Source organism: Balaenoptera borealis, assembly GCF_965194805.1.
Source record: "Balaenoptera borealis genome assembly, chromosome: 2".
Classification (NCBI taxonomy): Eukaryota; Metazoa; Chordata; class Mammalia; order Artiodactyla; family Balaenopteridae; genus Balaenoptera; species Balaenoptera borealis.
In genome coordinates this window covers 182892210-182912657 of record NC_138867.1, presented here as the reverse complement: position 1 = coordinate 182912657, position 20448 = coordinate 182892210, and the positions used below count along the sequence as shown (strand labels likewise).

The 20448-nt window shown below is 51.0% G+C and overlaps 1 long non-coding RNA gene across 1 annotated transcript; it reads left to right on the top strand.

The window, feature by feature from the left end:
* The first annotated feature begins 8468 nt into the window (after nucleotides 1-8468).
* Nucleotides 8469-11585, top strand: LOC309623908. The gene is made up of 2 exons (XR_014241716.1): nucleotides 8469-11128; nucleotides 11466-11585. It is a non-coding gene; the product is annotated as an uncharacterized lncRNA (long non-coding RNA).
* The last annotated feature ends 8863 nt before the right edge of the window (nucleotides 11586-20448 follow it).

Genomic DNA, 20448 nt, shown 5'->3' with positions numbered 1-20448 from the left:
GCCCCCCGGCCGGCCCGGCCCTGGCCCCGAGCCGCCCCGGCCGCGCCCGCCCGGCCCTCGGCGCTCGGCCCCTGGGCCGGCGGTCCGCCTCGGCCGCCTGCAAGCGCCGGTCCCGTTCAGCCGCTGGTCCCTCCCGACCGCCCTCCACCCGCGCCGCCACAACCGCCGCCGCCGCCGCCGCCGCCAACCGCAGCCGCCGCGACCGAGCGACAGCGCCTCACAACCTAACCCGCGCGCGGACAGCGCCGACGGGCGGGCGGCGCGGCCAATGGGAGTGGGCGGCGGCCCGCGCGCCCGCCGAGGGGGCGGGACTAGCAGTCGGGCTGGGCGGGGCGTCGCGCGGGCGGGGCGGGGAGGGGCGAGGCGGGCGCGCCCGCGGGTTTGGTTGCGCCGACGTGGGAAGGGGGACGCGCAGCCGGGAGCCGGGCGGGGCCGCCCGGGATTGTGGGAATGCGGAGGACTCGGCAGGCTGGCTCGGCTGCGCTCGGCTCCGCTCGGCCCCGCTCGGCCCCGCTCGGCCCCGCTCGGCCCCGCTCGGCCCCGCTCGGCCCGGCGGCTCTCTGGGCCCCGGAGCGAGAAGCTCGGACCCGCAGGTGCGGTCGCGAGGCTGAGCGACGCAGGCCCAACGCGAGACACTGGGGTACAAGCCCTCACGGCCTCCTGGGGCGCCCTGGCATTACCTGACCGGAAACGAACCTTCCTCTCCTCCGTTCTTGGAACAAACATTAATGGAACGCCTCCTGTATACCAGGCCTGGGCTTCGCATTAATGCAGAGCCTGTTATATGCCACGTATGTGACGAGCATTAATGGAGTACCTGCTGTATATCAGGCATGGATCAGCCATTAATGTAGTGCCTGCAGTATACCAGGAATGCACCAGCTTTTAATGTAGTGCCTACTGTGTAACCAAGCATTAATGCAGTACTTGGTATATACTGGGCAGGAAACACATTAGTGGAATGCCTACTGTAAACTGGGCATGGACCAGGCATTAATGCAACACTTGCTATATACCAGGCCTCGACCAGGCATTAGTGCAGTGCCTGCTATAATTCCAGGCAGGGAACAAGCATTAATGAAGCACCTACTATAAACCAAGTACTGCTGGGTTGATTTTATGGGAGCATAGCCACACCCATTCATTTAAGGAGCTTGGCTACTTTCACCCTGCACCGGCAGACCTGCATAGTTGTAACAGCCCTGAAATATTTACCATCTGGCCTCTTCCAGAAGGAGACCTAGAAGGAGGCCTAAACACAGGAAGCGCCATGTGTTTTGAATGACGGAAAAAGAAAAAAGCCTGAAATGGAGACCCATTTCACAGATGAGGAAACTGAAGTGCCCTTATGCACAGTTCCCTGACGATGGCACTCCTCCCAGTCATGACCTGGCCACAACACCCACCCCCTCTCCACCTGGCCCTGCCCAGATCCCATCACAAACCTTCCAAGCTGCACCTTGACACACTGTACTCACCTGTCTTGAGATAAGGGGAGAAGGGAGGGTCAAAGTCTCCATTTATTAGTTGATTGGGAATTGGGACTGAGGAAAGTTTTGTTTCTTGAGACACTCATCTTGGGGGCTTCCATCCCCACCCCAATTGGACACACAGCCGGAGCAGGGGCCGCTGGGGTCCCCCCACCAGTAGAGGAAAGATCCACTTGAACAAAGAACCCACAACCAGGGAACCTGAACAAAAACATTGGTCTTGGCTCCAATGTCCCCTCCTCCAGGGGAGGTGGTCAGGCCAGGTGTTCCCTGAGCACCCCTTCTGATGACACCCACACCCCACCCCAGCACCACCCTGCTGGACTTCCCCAGGCCCTTTTCATGGGCCGAAATCATCTGCTTTCTTCCCTTACTGTCCTGTTCCCTCCCCACCATATTGTAGGGTATCTATGTTCTGATCACTGCTGCATCTAGACCCCAGCCTGGTACACAGTAAGTGCTCAGACACGCTGGCACCTGGGACCTGGGACCCTTTGCTGCAGTGCTTGCACCTGGAAAAACGTCTCCTCGGGCAACAAAATACAAAGAAACTATAAGGGGACTAAAAATAACGGTGTGCACGTGCAGTTGGGGCAAATTATGGACAACAAGATACAAAAAGACCAAAAAACCCAACTGTCACTTCTTTTTTTTTTTTTTTTGGCTGTGTTGGGTCTTCGTTGCGGTGCACGGGCTTCTCATTGCGGTGGCTTCTCTTGTTGCAGAGCACGGGCTCTAAGCGCTTGGGCTTCAGTAGTTGCGGTGCATGGGCTCAGTAGTTGTGGCTTGCGGGCTTCAGTAGTTGTGGCTCCCGGGCTCTATAGTGCAGGCTCAGTAGTTGTAGCACACGGGCTTAGTTGCTCTGCGGCATGTGGGATCTTCCCGGACCAGGGCTCGAACCTGTGTCCCCTGCATTGGCAGGTGGGTTCTTAACCACTGGACTACCAGGGAAGTCCCAACTGTCACTTCTGAAGACCCGGAAGCAAAAGCAGGGTGTCGGGAGCAAAAGCAGGATACTGTGCATGCCCGCTGCACACTACACCACCAAAGGGGTGGGCAGACCACCTAAGTCACCTCTCTGGCCCAACCGCTGGACACACCCCTACCCTCACCCCATATAAGGAACCAGCTCGTCCCCCCCTCTCCCACCAAGGGAGTGAACAAGCAAGGGAACCTGTTGCTTGTTCTCACTCCCACCTGCTGCAGCAGGGGCCCTGAGTTTCTTGTCTAGCCTCATCAATTTCTATTCATTAAGGAAGCCAAGGACGCTGGTCAGTAACAAATAAGTATTGAAGGGAAGAATGGATGAGCTCTTTGTTGTTTGTTTTCCATCTCACCCAACAGACTGTGAACTTCAGGAGGGCAGTGACTGCCTGTGTCTCGGTCACCCTGGGGTCCGCAACGTCCAGCACAGAGCCTCAGGCCTCTTCCCTCCTCCAGCAAAACGGTGTACCAGTGCTGGCCTGGATAGTGATGAGTGGAATCGCCCACCCACATGTGTGAGTGCCACGTGCTCCGGGATTGTCCATCTTGCTCTTTGCAGTGTCCCCACAGCCTAAAATAGCCCCTGACGTACAGTAGGTGCTTGATACATGTTTATGAAACCAATGAAGGAACACAGCTCTCCTGGGTGCGTCTTCTCTTGCTCTGGAAGAAAAAAATAATTGCGCTTTCTTCCCTTCTCTGCTCCTATTCCTTGCCACCTCTGGCCTCCTCCTCACTCGGGACTTAAACCTCAGGATGGAACCTTCCTTTTGCTGCTTACTCTGGTGTAGACTGTCGGCGGGTGACTTAACTTCTCTGGGCCAGTTTCCCTGTCTGCAAAGTGGGCAGACTATTTGTTGTTTTTCAGAGAGCTTGTTGTCAGTAGCCAAGGGGAAGGTTCTTGTCACGTACACAGTAGAAGCTTAATGTTTGCTGAAATATTAACAGAATACGGAGGAATAGACTTCAGACATTTGGTTACAAAATGCCTTTTGCTTCCATCGTGGGCTCTCCCTCACTCGCTCTTACAGCAAGCTCTTTACCGACGTCTAGACCATCCTCTTCTGCTGGAGAAGCACATGTGCAGGAGAACTGAGGCCTCCTGCCAACAGCCGCAGGAGGGAACCGGTTTGGAAGCGGCTCCTCCAGCCCCAGTGCATAGCTTGATTGCAAGCTCATGAGAGACCCCGAGTCAGAACCATCCAGCTACACCACTCTCAAATATCTGACCCTCCCAAACTGTGTGAGACCATGAATGTTTATTGTTTTAAGGCAGCAAGTTTGGGGGTGTTTTGTTACATAGAAATTAATAACAACACATGTACCCAAGAGAAACAAAAGCACAGGTGTACATAAGACCCGTACACACAGGACTTCCCTGGAGGTCCAGTGGTTAGGACTCCACGCTTCCACTGCCGGGGGCTCCGGTTCAATCCCTGGTCGGGGAACTAAGATCCCACCTGCCGCATGGTGCGGCCAAAACAAACAAACAAACAAACCAGCAAAAAAGACCTGTACACACATGGTGTAGCAGCTTTATTGATAACATCTCCAAACTGGAAACAACCCAAATGTCCACCAACAAAGTGAGTGGATAAACAAAATGGGGTCCATACATTCTCTGGAATATGATTCAGCCATAAAAAAGGAAAAACACACAACATGAACGAATCTTAAATGCCTTATGCTGAGTGAAAGGCACCAGACACAAAAGAGGATGTACTGTATGATTCCATTTATATAAAATTCTGGAAAACACCCACTATGGAAATCTATAGTGACTGAGAATAGATTGCTGGTTGCCTGGGGCTGGAGGGTCGGGGCGGGGAGGGGCCCAAGGAAACTTTCTGGGGTGACGGAAACGTTTGGCCGTGCCACGCGGCTTGTGGGATCTTGTTCACTATCTTGATTGTGCCCGTGATTGGGGTAGACATATGACAAAACTCATCAAAATGTACATTTTAAACACGTGCAGGGCTTCCCTGGTGGCGCAGTGGTTGAGAATCTGCCTGCCAATGCAGGGGACACGGGTTCGAGCCCTGGTCTGGGAAGATCCCACATGCCGCGGAGCAACTGGGCCCGTGAGCCACAACTACTGAGCCTGCGCGTCTGGAGCCTGTGCTCCGCAACAAGAGAGGCCGCGACAGTGAGAGGCCCGCGCACCGCGATGAAGAGTGGCCCCCACTTGCCACAACTAGAGAAAAAGCCCTCGCACAGAGGCGAAGACCCAACACAGCCATAAATAAATAAATAAATAAATAAAAATTTAAAAAAACAAAAACACGTGCAGTTCGTGACATGTCAATTACACCTTCATAAAGCTGTCAAAATAAGAAATGTCCAAGGAGGTGGTAATTGTAAAGTACCTAGTAGGTGCTTAATAAGTGCTTACATGTTTCAGAGGACACTGAAATGGAGCCGAATCCACAGGGGGTGGCTTGTCGTTCTCAGCCCTTCACTGAGTGCTCTCCTTGTGCCGGAGGTGGGTGGGGACCAGGTGGGTAAGATGGGGAACGGAGGCCCACGGAGAGATGGTGAACTGGTCCCAGGGCCCAGCTGGTGGCTAATTACTGACCTTGGCTTCTCCACCCAGAGGCCCAGAGAGACAAAGTCCACGGCTGCACTCCTTGATGGTTGGGAGGCCCCGTCCTCCTGTCCCCATGGCTTCCTCCCCTCCTCCATCCTTGGATATTGGCCTCCCATGCCCTGAAGGATTCTATTTTATGAGCGGGTCCAGGGGCCGGGGAACAAGGCCATTTCCTGGCACAGAGCTGAGAACGTGAGCAAAAGTGAGTGGGGCCCTGGCTGGGGGCACGCAAGGTGGAGGGGCACCTGAGGCCAGAGCACCAGCCCCGGAATCGGGGGCAGATTCCCCTGTGTTCAAGTCCCTGTCCTTCTCCGGGCCTCAGAGCTGAAAACAGGGCGATCATCACCCATGTCACGTGAACACTCAGTGTCGGAGGAACCAGAAAGGGGTCACATCCTTAACCCGACTTAATGCCCCAGCCTGCAATCCCAGAGGGTATTTATTTGTTTTCTTCTCTTTTAAATTTTTTTTTTTTTTTGGCTGCACTGTGCTGCATGGGAGATCTTTGTTCCCCAACCAGGGATTGAACCTGAGCCCCCTGCAGTGGAAGCGCAGAGTCTTAACCACTGGACAGCCAGGGAAATCCCTCTTTTAAATTTTCAAAGACAGGGACTTCCCTGGTGGTCCTGTGGCTAAGACTCCGCTCTCCCAATGCCTCCCAATGCAGGGGGCCTGGGTTCGATCCCTTTCCTAGGGAAGTAGATCCCACATGCCGCAACTAAGACCTGACACAGCCAAATAAATATTTAAAAAAAAAAAAATTTCAAAGACAGTGATCAGGGTGAGGGGTCTGGGTCTGTCTGGATGACAGTTTTGTAGACCTGCAGACACACAATGAATGTTTATTGCACAACTCCATAAATATTAGCTTTTACTCTTTACCAAAAAAGACATACAGGTGTCCAATAAAATAAGCACATTAGGAAAAAGCCCAGGAAAACCTCAGTGAGATGCCACCCACCAGAATGGCTAAGACCATACTAAGTGCTGACGAGAAGCAGGGCAACTGGGACCCTCATCCACGACAGCTGGTGGGAATGCAAAATGGGCAGCCTCTGCAGAAAACAGTGTGGTGGGTTCTCAAAGAGTTCTTAAAATCACATACCTGCCACGGGATCTAGCCATTCCATTCCTAAGTATTTACTCAACAGAAATGAAAACATACGTCCATACAAAGATTTGCACACGGATGCTCACAGCAGTCTCATTTTAAGCTAGGTCAGAATCAAACTGTCTGGTCCTCATCCCATACACACTGCCCTGCAGGCTGTGTGACTCTCAGAAAGTGGCCATCCCTCTCTGAGCTTCCGTTTCTTCATCTGTTAAAATGAGGGAGATGATAAGAATTTCCAGGCACCACTAAGCACATGAAAAGATGCTCTGCACATAATAGACACCCAACGGTTGGTTTGTGTGAATTTAAAAAAAAAAAAAGATGTTCAATATCATTAGTCATCAGGAAAATGCAAATCAAAACCCACAGTGAGATACTATTTTACATCCACCATGATGGCTATCATAAAAAAGACATAATAACAAGTGTGGGCTAGGACGTGGAGAAACTGGAACCCTCATGCATGGCTGGTAGGAATGTAAAATGGTGTAGCCGCAGTGGAAAACAATTTAGCAGTTCCTCAAAAAGGTAAACACAGAGTTACCATTTCACTAGCAATTCCACTCCTAGGGACCTATCCAAAAGAATTGAAAACAGGTGTTCAAACAAAATCTTTTTTAAAATAAATAAATAAATAAATAATTTATTTATTTTTTGGCCGTGTTGGGTCTTCGTTGCTGCGTGTGGGCTTTCTCTAGTTGCAGCGAGCGGGGTGTACTCTTCGTTGCGGTGCGTGGGCTTCTCATTGCGGTGGCTTCTCTTGTTGTGGAGCACGGGCTCTAGGCGTGCGGGCTTCAGTAGTTTGGCACCCGGGCTTAGCTGCTCCAAGGCATGTGGGATCTTCCTGGATCTGGGCTCAAACCCGTGTCCCCTGCGTTGGCAGGCGGATTCTTAACCACTGCACCTCCAGGGAAGTCCCTCGAACAAAATCTTGTACATGAATATTCACAGCAATATTATTCACAATTGCCCCCCCAAAAATGCAAACAACCCAAATGTCCATCAACAGATGAACAGATACACAAAATGTAGTCCATCTACACACTGGAATGTTATTTGGCCATGAAAAGGGGTGAAGCACTGACACTCACTACAACGTGGATGGACCTTGAGAACGTCATGCTCAGTGAGAGAAGCCAGACACAGAAGGACACACAGGGTGTGATTCCATTGATGGGAAACGTCCAGAACAGGCAGATCCACAGACAGAGAGAATGGATTCATGGTTACCAGGGGCGGGGGAGGGGGTGGGGGTGACTGCTCATGGGGACGGAATTTCTTTTTGGGGTGATGGAATGCTCTGGGATTAGATGGTGTTGGCAGCACAATATACTAAAAACCATTGAAGTGTACACCTTAAAATGGTAAATTTATGATTTGTGAACTACATCTCAAAAAATGTGTCAATGATAAAAAAACAATAACAATTCCCACATGGCCTGGCACACAGAAGGCATTCAATAAACATTCAGGATTATCATTATAATAGGCTCAATGGACACAATAGAGCCAGTTTTTTAATCAACACTTATTGAGCACCTACTGTGTGTCATGGTTCTGGGTGCGGGGATACAGCAATGAAAACACGGACAAGAATTCTTGCCCTCATGGAGCCAATGTTCTAGGTAAGGGTAGACAGATAATAAATATAAATAAATAAAATATACTGGGTCTTAGATAGGAGTAAATGCTTAAGAGAAGGGAAAAAAAGCACAGTAGGGGGTTTGGGAAGGGAGTGGAATTTTAAGTACCAGGATTAGGGAAGGACCCTCTGCAAAAGTGAGCAAGGCACCCATATATCTACCAGCAGCAGGGACAATGTATGCAAAGGACCTGGGGCAGGACCTGTGCCTGGCATTTTGGAGGGATAGGGAGTAGGCCCGTGTGGCTGGAACAGATTGAACGAAGGGAAGAGAGGGAGGGGGAGGGAGGAGGAGAGGGCAGGGAGGGGACAGGGCAAGTCGTACAGGACCTCGAGGGCCGCGGGGAGGACTTCGGCTTTTACTCCAGGGAGGTGGGAGCCCAGGAGAGCAGCAGGCAGGGTGGGGGCGGGGCCTGACTCGGGTGCTCACGCGCGCCCTCTGGTGGCTGCTTCGGGGAGGACAGACTGTAGGGGGCAAGGATGGGAGTCTGGGGTTCAAGATGCGGATGACTGCTGGCCCCGGGTAAGCGATGATGAGGGATGGACCCGGATGTAGAGCTGAAGTGCTGTCTAGTGTCCTAAGCGCAGGAGGGCTGTGACGTGCTCACGGAGAAAGTACGTGTGTAAGATGAGCTTCGTTCAGACGTTACAGCCCTACGGGCTGTGAGCTCAGTATTAGCGAATCAACGACTTTTATTAAATAAGGTGTCTTCAAGCAGAAACACACATCACACAAGTTTATGTGTTGACCGGTTGACAAAAGTGCCGTGACCAGAGCTCGCAGGAGCCTGACCCTCCGCGTCCCCAGGAGCAGCGGTGCAGTGTTCAGTAATTCAGTGTTTGCAGCAACTTTATAGCACAGAACTTTTGTGAATAACAAAAAGGGACTCTACATCCACCGTGCCTCACTCTAGATCACAACCCAAAACAATTGTTCAGTACACTTCCCCCACCATATACAGTAAAATCAAAACTGCCCTTTTGGAATAGGCATTGCTCATCGCGGAGCAATCGGTGCCACAAGGCATGCCTTTAGGAAGTGTCCCTGCCTCTCACTTCTTAGAGGGAAACTGAGGCTCAGGGGGGCGGAGCTGGGTCAGAGGCCTGCCTCAGCCAGCCTGTTGGCACAAGAAGCTTCTGACCTGTGTGGCTGCAAAGGCTTTCGATTCTGAGTTTTATTTGAAACTCTTCTCATCTCAGTTCCCTTATTGCCCCTTATCTGTGACCAGCAATAAAAGTCGTCAAGGCTCTCGGGCAGGCAGGGCCGAGAGCAGATAACAGCGGACACATGGGCAGTGTGAGCCGACAGCCTGCCTTGTACCCCCAGGAGAGAGGAATAGCTGACAATTTCTGAGCGTTATCTTCCTGCCAGTCTCCATTCTCAACAATTATGTGTCTGACCACATTTATGCAGGAAGGGGGTATGATTCTCTGATTTTCCCTCTTAGGATAAAGGCTAGAAGAGATCCCAGGACGGTGGGCACAGCCAGTGGGCACAGAGCAAACCAGGTCTGGACTAACCAGGTTTGTTTTGTTTTGTTTTGTTTTTTGGGTGAGCCACGGCTTGTGGGATCTTAGTTTCCCGACCAGGGATCGAACCCGGGCCCTCAGCAGTGAAAGCGCTGAGTGTTAACCACCGGACCACCAGGGAATTCCCAACCAGGTTTAGCAAATAAAAACACAGGATGTGCAGACAAGTGGGAATTTCAGATAAGCAACAAACAAGGTTTTACTATAAGAATGTCCTATGCACATTGAACTGGGAATCCAGTAGTTTCTGGGAGCCCTAAGCTCAGGCAATGTCTTTGCTCCTCTCCCATCCCCGGCAATCCGGGGATGGTACTGTCTGTATCCAGCTCTGTTTTCCCCACCCAACCAGCCTTGGGTTTTGTTTTGTTTTGTTCTACATTTTTTACTTAATTTTTCTTAGTTGTGGTAAAATAAACATAATGTAAAACTCACCCTCAATCATTTTTAAGTGCACAGCTTGCTGGCATTAAGCACATTCACATTGTTGGGCAACCATCCCCACCATCATCTCCAAAACTTTCTCATCTTCCCAAACTGAAACTCTGTCCCCGTGAAACACTGACTCCCCAGCCCCTCCCCCAGCCCCTGGCCCCCACCATCTACTTCCTGTCTCTGTGGATGTGACTCCTCTGGGGACCTCCTGTGAGTGGAATCAGACAGTATTTGTCCTTCTGTGTCTGGATTCTCTCACTGAGCATCATGTCCTCAAGGTTCATCCATGCTGTAGCGAGTGTCAGAATTTCCTTCCTTTCTAAGTCTGCATAATCTTCCAGTGTGTGGATGGACCACGTTGTGTTTATCCATCATCTGTCAATGGACACTTGGGTTGTTTCCACCTTTTGGTTATCGTGAATCATGCTGCTATGAACACAAGTGTACAAATATCTGTTTGAGTCCCTGCTTTCAATTATCCTGGGCATGTACCTAGGAGTGGAATTGCTGGGTCATGTGGTGATTCTATGTTTGACCTTTTGAGGAACTGCCAGACTGTTTTCCACAGGGGCGACACCATTTTCCATTCCCACCAGCCGAGCATGATGGTTCTGATTTCTCCCCATCCTCGGCAACAGTGGTTACTTTCTAGGTTTTTTGTTTGTTTGTTTGTTTTTTGTTTTTTTTTCATAGATGTCCTAATGAGTGTGAAGTGGTATCTCCCTGTGGCTTTGATTGGCATTTCCCTGATGACAAATGATGTCAAACATCTTTTCAAGTGCTTCTTGGCCATTTGTGTAACTTCTTTGTCGAAAAGTCTACTCAAGTCCTTTGCCCATGTCTTCATTGGATTAGTTTGACCTGCTCTTGAACTTCATATATGTGCAGCCGGGCCACTAGCTCTCCATGCCTAGCCTCCATCCACGTTGTGTCTGCAAGACGTGTCAAGGTCGTGACAGTAGCCATTGACCATTTTCCATGCTGTGACCCCAGCAGAAAGCTATCTTGCTTGAGGTCGACAGGCTTCAGGGTTAGGGTTTCTGGTTTGGGTCCTTCCCAGCCTGCACTCTGAGTCATTGCTTTTGGCCATCTGCAGGTCGAGAAATCAATTTAGTGGGTCATGACCCACATTTTTATTTTCAGTGATACAGAATAGGAAATACAGTGTTTCATGCTGGGCAACAGCAACTGTTATCTTGGGCAACTTTTATTGGGGTGATGTCTGTATTTAAATGTGTGTCCTGAGCATGTGTGCATACATTTCTTAATTAATTAATTAATTAAGTTTTACTGGGTGAAGATGTCATGGTCAAAAAAGTTTGAAACCCCCCTCCCCCCTTATAGACCGAGTATTTTTTTTTTTTATAGCTACTTTATTTATTTATTTATTTATTTTTCGCTGTGTTGGGTCTTCGGTTCGTGCGAGGGCTTTCTCTAGTTACGGCAAGTGGGGGCCACTCTTCATCGCGGTGCGGGGACCGCTCTTCATCGCGGTGCGCGGGCCTTTCACTATCGCGGCCCCTCCCGTTGCGGGGCACAGGCTCCAGACGCGCAGGCTCAGTAGTTGTGGCTCACGGGCCCAGCTGCTCCGTGGCATGTGGGATCTTCCCAGACCAGGGCTCGAACCCGTGTCCCCTGCATTAGCAGGCAGATTCTCAACCACTGCGCCACCAGGGAAGCCCCGAGTATTTTTTTTTTTAATGTCCTTTTCTTACTTTTTTTTTTTTTTTTTGGTCACACCACATGGCTTGCAGGATGTTCCCGCACCAGAGATTGAATCTGGGCCACGGCAGTGAAAGCCCAGAATCCTAACCACTATGCCACTGGGGAACTCCTTAGACTGCATCTTATTTCATAATTTAAATATTGATGTGTGTGATGAGTTGATTCACTGGAATGGTGATTCCCAACTGGGGGTAATGTTGCCCCACCAAGAGACGGCCAGCAATGTTGGTGACATTTCTGCTTGTCAGGACTGGGGGGGGGGGTGATTCTGCCCCCAGGGGACACCGGGAGATGTCAGGGGACTTCTGTGATTGTCACACTGTGGGGGGCTTTCGGCGTCAACTGGATAGGGGCTGCTCAACACCCCACAGTGCCCAGGCCGGCCCCGCACAGAGGATGACCTGCACCAGTGCCCAAGCGCAGAGGGGGTTAACTGGACTAGTCTGTCTGGTGTGCAGCTCCGTGTCCAGCCCAGAGCCTGGCCCACGGTGGGCGCTCTTCAAGGATGTGCGAGCGGAGGGCATGAGGGCTCCTTGCTCAGCCTCCCTCCCGGGGCGCAGGTCCTGGGACACGCTGCCCCCATGTGGACGGTCGTGGAACCGCGGCCTCCGCTCCCCTGTCCAGGGAGTGCAGCCAGCGCTGCCAGCCTGGCCTCACCCTGGGGAGGGTCTCGACGGGGCGCTGCCCACCAGCACTTTCCGCCAGGATGGCAGTATTCTAACTCGGTGCTGCCCAACATCCTCGCCGCCTGTGTCCACTGAGCCCCTGAGAGGTTGCCAGGGCAACTGCGGACATGCGTCTTTCATTTCATCTCATTTCCATCAATTTCAGTGTAATAATATAACGGTGTAGGGGAAGTGGCTCCCATAGCTGTAGTCCAGGGTACCCTCCTCTGCCCACCCCGCACTGTGGACATTTGGGCCGAGCTGTGCACTGTAAAATGTGAGCAGCAGTCCTGGCTGGGGCAGGGCCAGAGATTTTGCATTCCTCCAAGCTCCCAGAGGAAGCCAGTCTGGGGACAGGTTTGAGATCCATTGCCCTACCCCAGGGTCGCCCCAGCACTGCTGACATGGGGCCGGCTCATCCTCTGGGGGGCTGTCGTGGGCTCTGTGGGGTGTGGAGCAGCCTCCCTGGCCCCCACCCACTCAATGCCAGGATCCCCCCATTCGTGACAACCACAGATGTCCCCAGACATCACTTGGTGTCCCCTGGTGGCAGAATCACCCCTGGCTGAAAACCACTGCTCTAGAACATTCGAGACCATGCTTTCCATAGAATACCCTGCTGTGCTGAGCGATAATGGGCACCTTCACTGTCCAGTGCGATGGTCACCAGCCCCAGTGACGAATGAGCCCCTGAGATGTGGCCTGTGCAGCCTAGGAACTCAATTTTTAAATTTCCTTTCATTCAGTTAATTTATGTTTAATGCAAATAGGCAGGGGAGCTCTGCAGTAACCAGGGTGGACAACCCAATTGGTAGAGAAAGCAGCCACTCATCCGCTCATCCCTGGGCAGGAGGGGTCCCGGTGTGTGTGTGTGTCCGTGGGCATTGTGTGTCTCCACGTTGGTGAATGTATTTGAATTTATGAACTTTTTAAAAAATTATTGTATATCAAGCATTCATTGGCGCCAGACCCTGTTCTGAGCCCTTTACTGTCATTGACTCAAGCACTTTACAAAGGTAGGTACTGACATTATGCTCATTGTATAGAAGAAGAAACTGAGGTTCAGAGAAGACAGCTGCCCATGTGCTCTTTTTAAATTTTTAAAAAATTTTTAATTAGAAAAATTTTTTTAGGGAACTCCCTGGCGGTCCAGTGGTTAGGACTCCACGCTTCCACTGCAGGCGGCATGGCTTCAATCCCTGGTCAGGGAACTATGATCCCGCATGCTGCATGGTGTGGCAAGGAAAAAAGAAAGAAAAGAAAGAAAGAAAGGAAAGAAAGAAAGAAAGAAAGAAAGAAGGAAAGAAGGAAAGAAGGAAAGAAAGAAAGAAAGAAAGAAAGAAAGAAAGAAAGAAAGAAAGAGAAGAAAGAAAGAAAGAAAAGAAAGAAAGAAAGAAAAATAATAAATAAATTTTTTTTACCAAGTGCTCTTACTCTGTGCTAATGCCCAGCTAAGGGACCCTCACATCTCATTTCATTCCATCCTCACAACTTTCTGGAACTGTTAGGACTCCTGTTTGCGATGAGGAGATGGAGGTGCAGACAGAGGACGTGCCTTGGTCCCAGTCACCCAGCAAGTAGAAGGCCAGAGTGAGGATTTGAACTCACCTCTGTCTATTAACCAGGAGGCTACACTGCCTCCCAGGACTGGCTTGGGGTGGGGGTGGGGATGGGGAAGTTTAGGGACATACAGGCACAGGCGGGACTCAGAACTAGCCAGACTGGAGTTGGAATCTCATCTCTGTCAATTCCTGTCTGTGTGACCTTAGGGGTGTGTCTTGCCCTCTCTGAGCCTCTGGGTCTCCTCGGCTATAGCTACTTCCTCCTGGGATTATTCTGGGGATTAAATCACATAACTCATTGCCTTACTCTACTTGGGCTGCCATAACATAACACCATAGATTGATTGATTTAAACAACTGAAATTTATTTTTTCACCATTCTGGAGACTGGAAGTCTGAGACCAAGGTGCCAGCAGGGTCAGTGTCTGGTGAGAGCTCTCACCTTAGGTGGCAGAGAGCCACCTCTTGCTGTGTCCTCACATAGCAGAGAGATAGTTCTGGCCTCTTCCTCTTCTTATAAGGACACTAATCCCACCATGAGGGCCCCACCCTCATGATCTCATCTAACCCTAACCCCCTCCCGAAGGCCCCACCTCCAAATACTAACCCACAGAGGATCAGGGCTTCAGCACAAGTTTGTTGTAGGGAAGACACCATTTATTCCATAGCACTCATGCAAAACACTGAAAGTGTTGCCCACATTCAGTAGCATGTCAGGAAATATTTGCTGGTGGTCTTAGGATGGCGACTGAGGTTTAAATCCTGGCTCTTCCTTTCATAGGCTGTGTGTTCCTGAGTCCATTTCTCAAATTCCCTGAGCCTCAGTTTCCTCAGCTGTAAAATGGGACTGATCATCATGCCCACTTCAAGGGCTTGGAGCAGCACTGGGGATATGAAAGAGCTTAGTAGACCCTGGCCTCTTACAATGAAGAGGATATGTATTTTGTTGGGGGGGTGGGTAGGTGGAGGGATCTAGGCACCAGGGAGCGAGGGTAGCGGTGCAGGTCCTGTGGGGTCTGCACTATACCCTCCCCTACTACATAGATGGGAAAGCAGAGGCCCAGAGAGGGACAGAGAGTTGTTCAGAGCCACACAGCCCACCAGCTGCAAAGCTGCAGCTAGCACTTGGCCCTTAGGTATCTCAGAGGAGGCAGTGGGGGCCTCTGAAGGGCAGGCCAGGTGGGCAGCCACGCCTCCCTGCTCCCCACAGTCCCCAGATGTCCCCAGGTGTCCCCAGAGACACGCCTGCTGGGGGTGGCCTCCTAATCACGCCACCTAATTATCACACAGCCCCAGGGAAAGGCTGGGAACACTTCTTTTTTTTTAAAATTTATTTATGTATGGCTGCATTGGGTCTTCATTGCTGCGGGCTTTCTCTAGTTGCGGCGAGTGGGGGCTACTCTTCTCATCGGGTGGCTTCTCTTGTTGTGGAGCACAGGCTCTAGGCACGCAGGCTTCAGTAGTTGTGGCTCGCGGGCTTAGTTGCTCCACGGCATGTGGGATCTTCCCGGACCAGGGCTCGAACCCATGTCCCCTGCATTGGCAAACGGATTCTTAACCGCTGCGCCACCAGGGAAGTCCCCCGGGAACACCTTTTAAAGGCCTTTAAACACCCCAACAGTGGCTCCCAGCCCTGCCAATGCCAGGCTCCCAAGGGTGCAGCCAGAGCTCCGGGGAGAAGGAAAAGCACAAAAACAAAACACACTTATTGTCAAGCTCAGCCCTGGGAGGCAGTGACAAGGCCTAGAGGCCTGGGTTCCCAGCCCCTGCCAGGCTGGTGACCTCCAGATGGGTCACACTCTCTCTGAGCCTCTCTTGTCCCCATCTGCAAAATGGGTTACTAGTAAATAAATGCGTAAAGAAGACTTAGACGGGTTCCCAGCATGCAGGAAGTCTGTGCCATCCTCAGCGTCATCACTATTGTTTGTTGCTGTGGCCAGGTTCAATCCGTGGTTGGGGGAACTAAGATCCCGCGCATGTGCAGGGCCAAAAAAAAAAAAAAGTTACAGGCAATAATAAGTCCTGGCAAAGATGTAGGGAGATCTGAACCCTCCTCCAGGGCTGTTGGGAATGGAAAATGGGGCAGCCACAGTGGAAGTCAGTTTGGCGGTTTCTCTAAAAGTTAAACCTGGAGTTTCCATCTGACGCAGCAATTCCACTCCTCGGTACCTACCTAAGAGAAATGAACATACGTGTCCACATGAAAATCTGTACGTGAATATTCACAGCAGCACTACTCACAATAGCCCAAGAGTAGAAACACCCCAAACGTTCATCAACAGATGAATAGATGAACAAAAGGTGGTCCCTCCACACACGGGAACATCACTCAGCCATGAAAAGGAGAGAAGCACTGACACTCACTACAATGTTGATGGACCTGAGACCACGATGCTCAGTGAGAGAAACCAGACACAGAAGGACACACAGTGTGTGATTCCATTGATGGGAACCGTCCAGAACAGGCAAATCCACAGAGACAGAGTGGATTCCTGGTTGTCAGGGGCTGGGGGAGGGGCCTGGGGTGATTGCTCATGGGGACGGGGCTTCTTTAAGGGATGTTGAATGAAATAAGCCAGACACGGAAGAACAAATACTGTCTGATCCCACTCATAGGAGGTCCTAGAGGAGTCAAAACCATAGAGACAGAAAATAGTTGGTGGGGGCCAGGGGCTGGGGGAGGGGATGGGGAGTGTTTAATGGGGACAGAGTTTCAGTTTGGGAAGATGAGAAAGTTCTGGAGATGGATGGTGGGGATGGCTGCATGACCATGTGAATGTACCTACTGCCACTGAACTGTGCACTTAAAAACAGGTAAGATGGTTAATTTTGTTTATCCATTCCTCTGTTGATGGAGATTTGTTTCCACTCTTGGCTATTGTGAATAATGGTGCTATGGACATTGGTGTACAAATATCTGTTTGAATCCTTGCTTTTTATTTTTATTTTATTTTATTTTTGGCTGCATTGAGTCTTCGCTGCTGCGCGCGGGCTTTCTCTAGTTGCGGCGAGCGGGGGCTACTCTTCGTTGCAGTGCACCAGCTTCTCATTGCGGTGGCTTCTCTTGTTGTGGAGCATGGGCTCTAGGTGCGCGGGCTTCAGTAGTTGTGGCACGCAGGCTCAGTAGTTGTGGCGCATGGGGCTTAGTTGCTCCGTGGCATGTGGGATCTTCCCGGACCAGGGCTCGAACCCGTGTCCCCTGCACTGGCAGGCGGATTCTTAACCACTGCGCCACCAGGGAAGTCCCCGAATCCTTGCTTTTTCAATTCTTTTGGGTATATACCTAGGAGTGGAATTGCTGGGTCACTCTCCTACCATGGTCCCCATTTTTTATAGAGGGTTTCCACTTTATGGAGAAGGAAAATCAGGGTTTGGAGGTTGCACAGAAGTTGCACAGCAAAGGATCTGAACCCCAGTCTGCATCTTCCCCTCTGGTTCATCCCACTCCTCCCCCATTCACTTCCCTGGCAGTCCAGTGGTTAGGACTCGGCACTTCCACTGCAGGGTGTGCGGGTTCAGTCCCTGGTCGGGGAACTAAAATCCCTCATTGACCTCATTACTGGGTTAGGGAGGGTGGGAGACAAGGAGCAGCTGCCACAGGGCTGGGAAGAGGGAATCAAGTAAAGTTGGTGATGTAAGTGAAGGGCTGGATCCTGTTTTTATTTAAAATTTTGAAATTTTGTTCATCGTGGAAATTTTTTCATTACTTTTGATTTGTTCAAATATTGCCTTATGCAAATCAAAACCACATTGAGATACAACTTCACACCCACTAGAATGGATATTATATATATATATTTTTTTTAAGGACAATTTCAATTATTGGCAAGGATGTGGAGAAATTGGAACCCTTGTGCAGTGCAATTGGGAATGTAAAATGCAATTGGAATATAGTTTGGTGATTCCTCGAAAATTAAACATAGGATTTACCCTATGACCCAGCAATTCCACTTCTGGGTCTACACCCAAGGGAAATAAAACAATACATTCACATAAAAACTTATATATGAATGGCCACAGCAGCATTATTCACAATGGTCAAAAAGTGGAAACAACCCAAGTGTCCATCAACAGACGAATGAATGAATACACAAAATGTGGTCCATCCTTACAATGGAACATTAGCCACAAAAAGGAATGAAGCACTGACATACAATACAATGTGCATGGGCCTTGAAAATATGATACTCAGTGAGAGAAGCCAGACACGAAAGGTCACATAGTATATGATTCATTTATATGAAATGTCTAGAACAGGCAAATCCACAGAGACAGAAAGTGTACTAGTCGCTTCCAGAGGCGGGGTGGGGGGATGCCAATGGGGATGGGGCTTCTTATGGGGGTGATGGAATGGTTTCTTTTCCTTATAAATTTTATTTATTTATTTATTGGCTGCACCGCACAGTTTGTGGGATTTTAGTTCCCCAACTAGGGATCGAACCCAGGCCCCCAGCAGTGGAATCTCGGAGTCCTAACCACTGGACCGCCAGGGAATTCCCGATGGAATGTTTTGGAACTGGATAGACATGATGGTTGCACGCCATTGTGAATGTATTAAATGTCTCTCATAGTAAACTGCATGTGTATTTTACCACAATTCAAAAATCGATTGCACTAAAATAGTATTTATCTTGTTGACTGAGATTTTGGTCTTAAATTCTACGCCTGAAGAAACTGCCTTACTAGAAAGTACACTCATCCTGGTCCCAGCCCTGCCAGAATTAAATAGGAAGGTCACAATACAGACTCATTGAGAAGGTGACATTTAAGTCAAGACTGGAAGGAGACAAAGGAATTAGCCAAACTGGGTTGTGGGGATGAGCTTTCCAGGCAGAGGGAACAGTCAGTGCAAAGGCCCTGGGGCAGGACCGGGCCTGGTGTGTTGGAGGAACAGCCAGGAGGCCCCTGTGTCTGGAGCAGAGTGAGCGAGGGGGAGAGAGGGAGGAGGGGAGGGCAGGGAGGGGACGGGACAGGTCTGGCAGGGCCTTGGGGAGGACTTGGGCTTTTACCCCGAGGGAGGTGGGACCCTGGCGGGCTGTGGGCAGAGGAGGGGCAGGACCTGAGTCAAGTATTCAAAGCCTGTCTGCTCTGCAAGGGGAAGGATTTTTGTCCTCCTTAATCACTGCTATAAACCTCCACTTAGAGCCATGCTTGGCACACAGTAGGTGCAATAAATGTTTACTGAGGGAATGAATGAATAACAGCTCCCTTTGGAGAGGGGGGCACCAGGGTACAGAGCAGTAAACTCATACTGCCCTGGGGTCACCTAGCCAGGTTACGGCAGCCAGGGGCTAAAACCCAGGCCCGGACAGCTGAGGCCCCAGCTCCACCAGGCCTATCACAGGGAGGTCCCTGTGCTCGCGGCAGCCACCTGTTTCCTCCCCCGCCTCTGATTAATGGCCCTGCAGCCCCATCCATCATGCGCCAGCCAGCGCCTGGCTCTGCCCTGGAGGCGCGGGGCCCAGCGCTCATTTGTAAGCAGGCCGCGAGGCTGGTCTCAGGCTGTTGGATACATGAGACAGATCCCCGCCCCAACTTGGCCCCAGATGTGGCCCTAAGAACCCCAGGGAGAGGAAAGATCAGGATGTGGACCCAAGGAGGTGGTGATGGCTAGGAGCTGGGGGGTGTGGGATGGCAGCTTCCCAGACAGGACGATCTTCAAAAGCCCCGGTTTCCCCCAAATTAATTATACGATGAAGACTATTCCCTCCTGGGCCGCAGCCTTCTGCCCCGCCTTTCCCTGACTTGCTGGCATTCTGCTCTTTCCACCCGCAAAAGCTCCTCCACACAGCGGGCCCGGCCCAGCCTGCACCCCTCCTGAGCCTTAGTTTGGGGATCCCCCCTGGTCTCCTGACCTCCCGCCTCATCTGCATCCATTCCCACTACCAGTAAGCATTTTCTACCACTCGCCCTGGTGGTCTCTCTCTGCTGCTCTAAGCCAGGGCTTCTCAGCTGGGGGCAATTCTGCCCTGAGGGACACTTGGGACTGGGGGTACTCCTGGGACCTAGTGAGTGGGGGCCAGGGATGCCGCTCAATACCCCACAGTGCCCAGGACGCCCCACCACCACCAGAGAATGATTCGGGCCAGAACGTTGAGAGTACAGACTGACAAACCCTGCTCTAAGCTCTTCCATGGCTCCCTAGTGCCCGCCAGGTACAAGCCCAACTCCTCAGTGCAGAATGCAGGGTCCTGCATCATCTGGGGTCCTGGCCCTCTCCAGCCAGTGTTCCCACCACGACTTGCCTTCACGCCCCACCTGGAGGGGCAGGATTGCATAGAGATCAAGGGCCCAAGCACCTGGGCTGACATCGTGGTGCTGCCACCCACCAGCTATGTGATTTTGGCCGAGTCTCTTAACCTCTCGGTGCCTTAATTTCCCCATATTTCAAATGGGCATAATGGTAGTACCCAGGGTTAAAATGCTAAAGCAGAGACTGGTTCATGGTAAAAACTCAAACAGGTAGGAGGGCGTGGAGAAAATGGAACCCTCTTACACTGTTGGTGGGAATGTAAACTGGTATGAACAGTATGAAGGTTCCTTAAAAAACTAAAAATAGAGCTACCATATGACCCAGCAATCCCACTCCTAGGCATGTACCCAGAGAAAACCATAATTCGAAAAGATACATGCACCCCAATGTTCACAGCAGCACTATTCACAATAGCCAAGACATGGAAGCAACCTAAATGTCCATCAACAGAGGAATGGATAAAG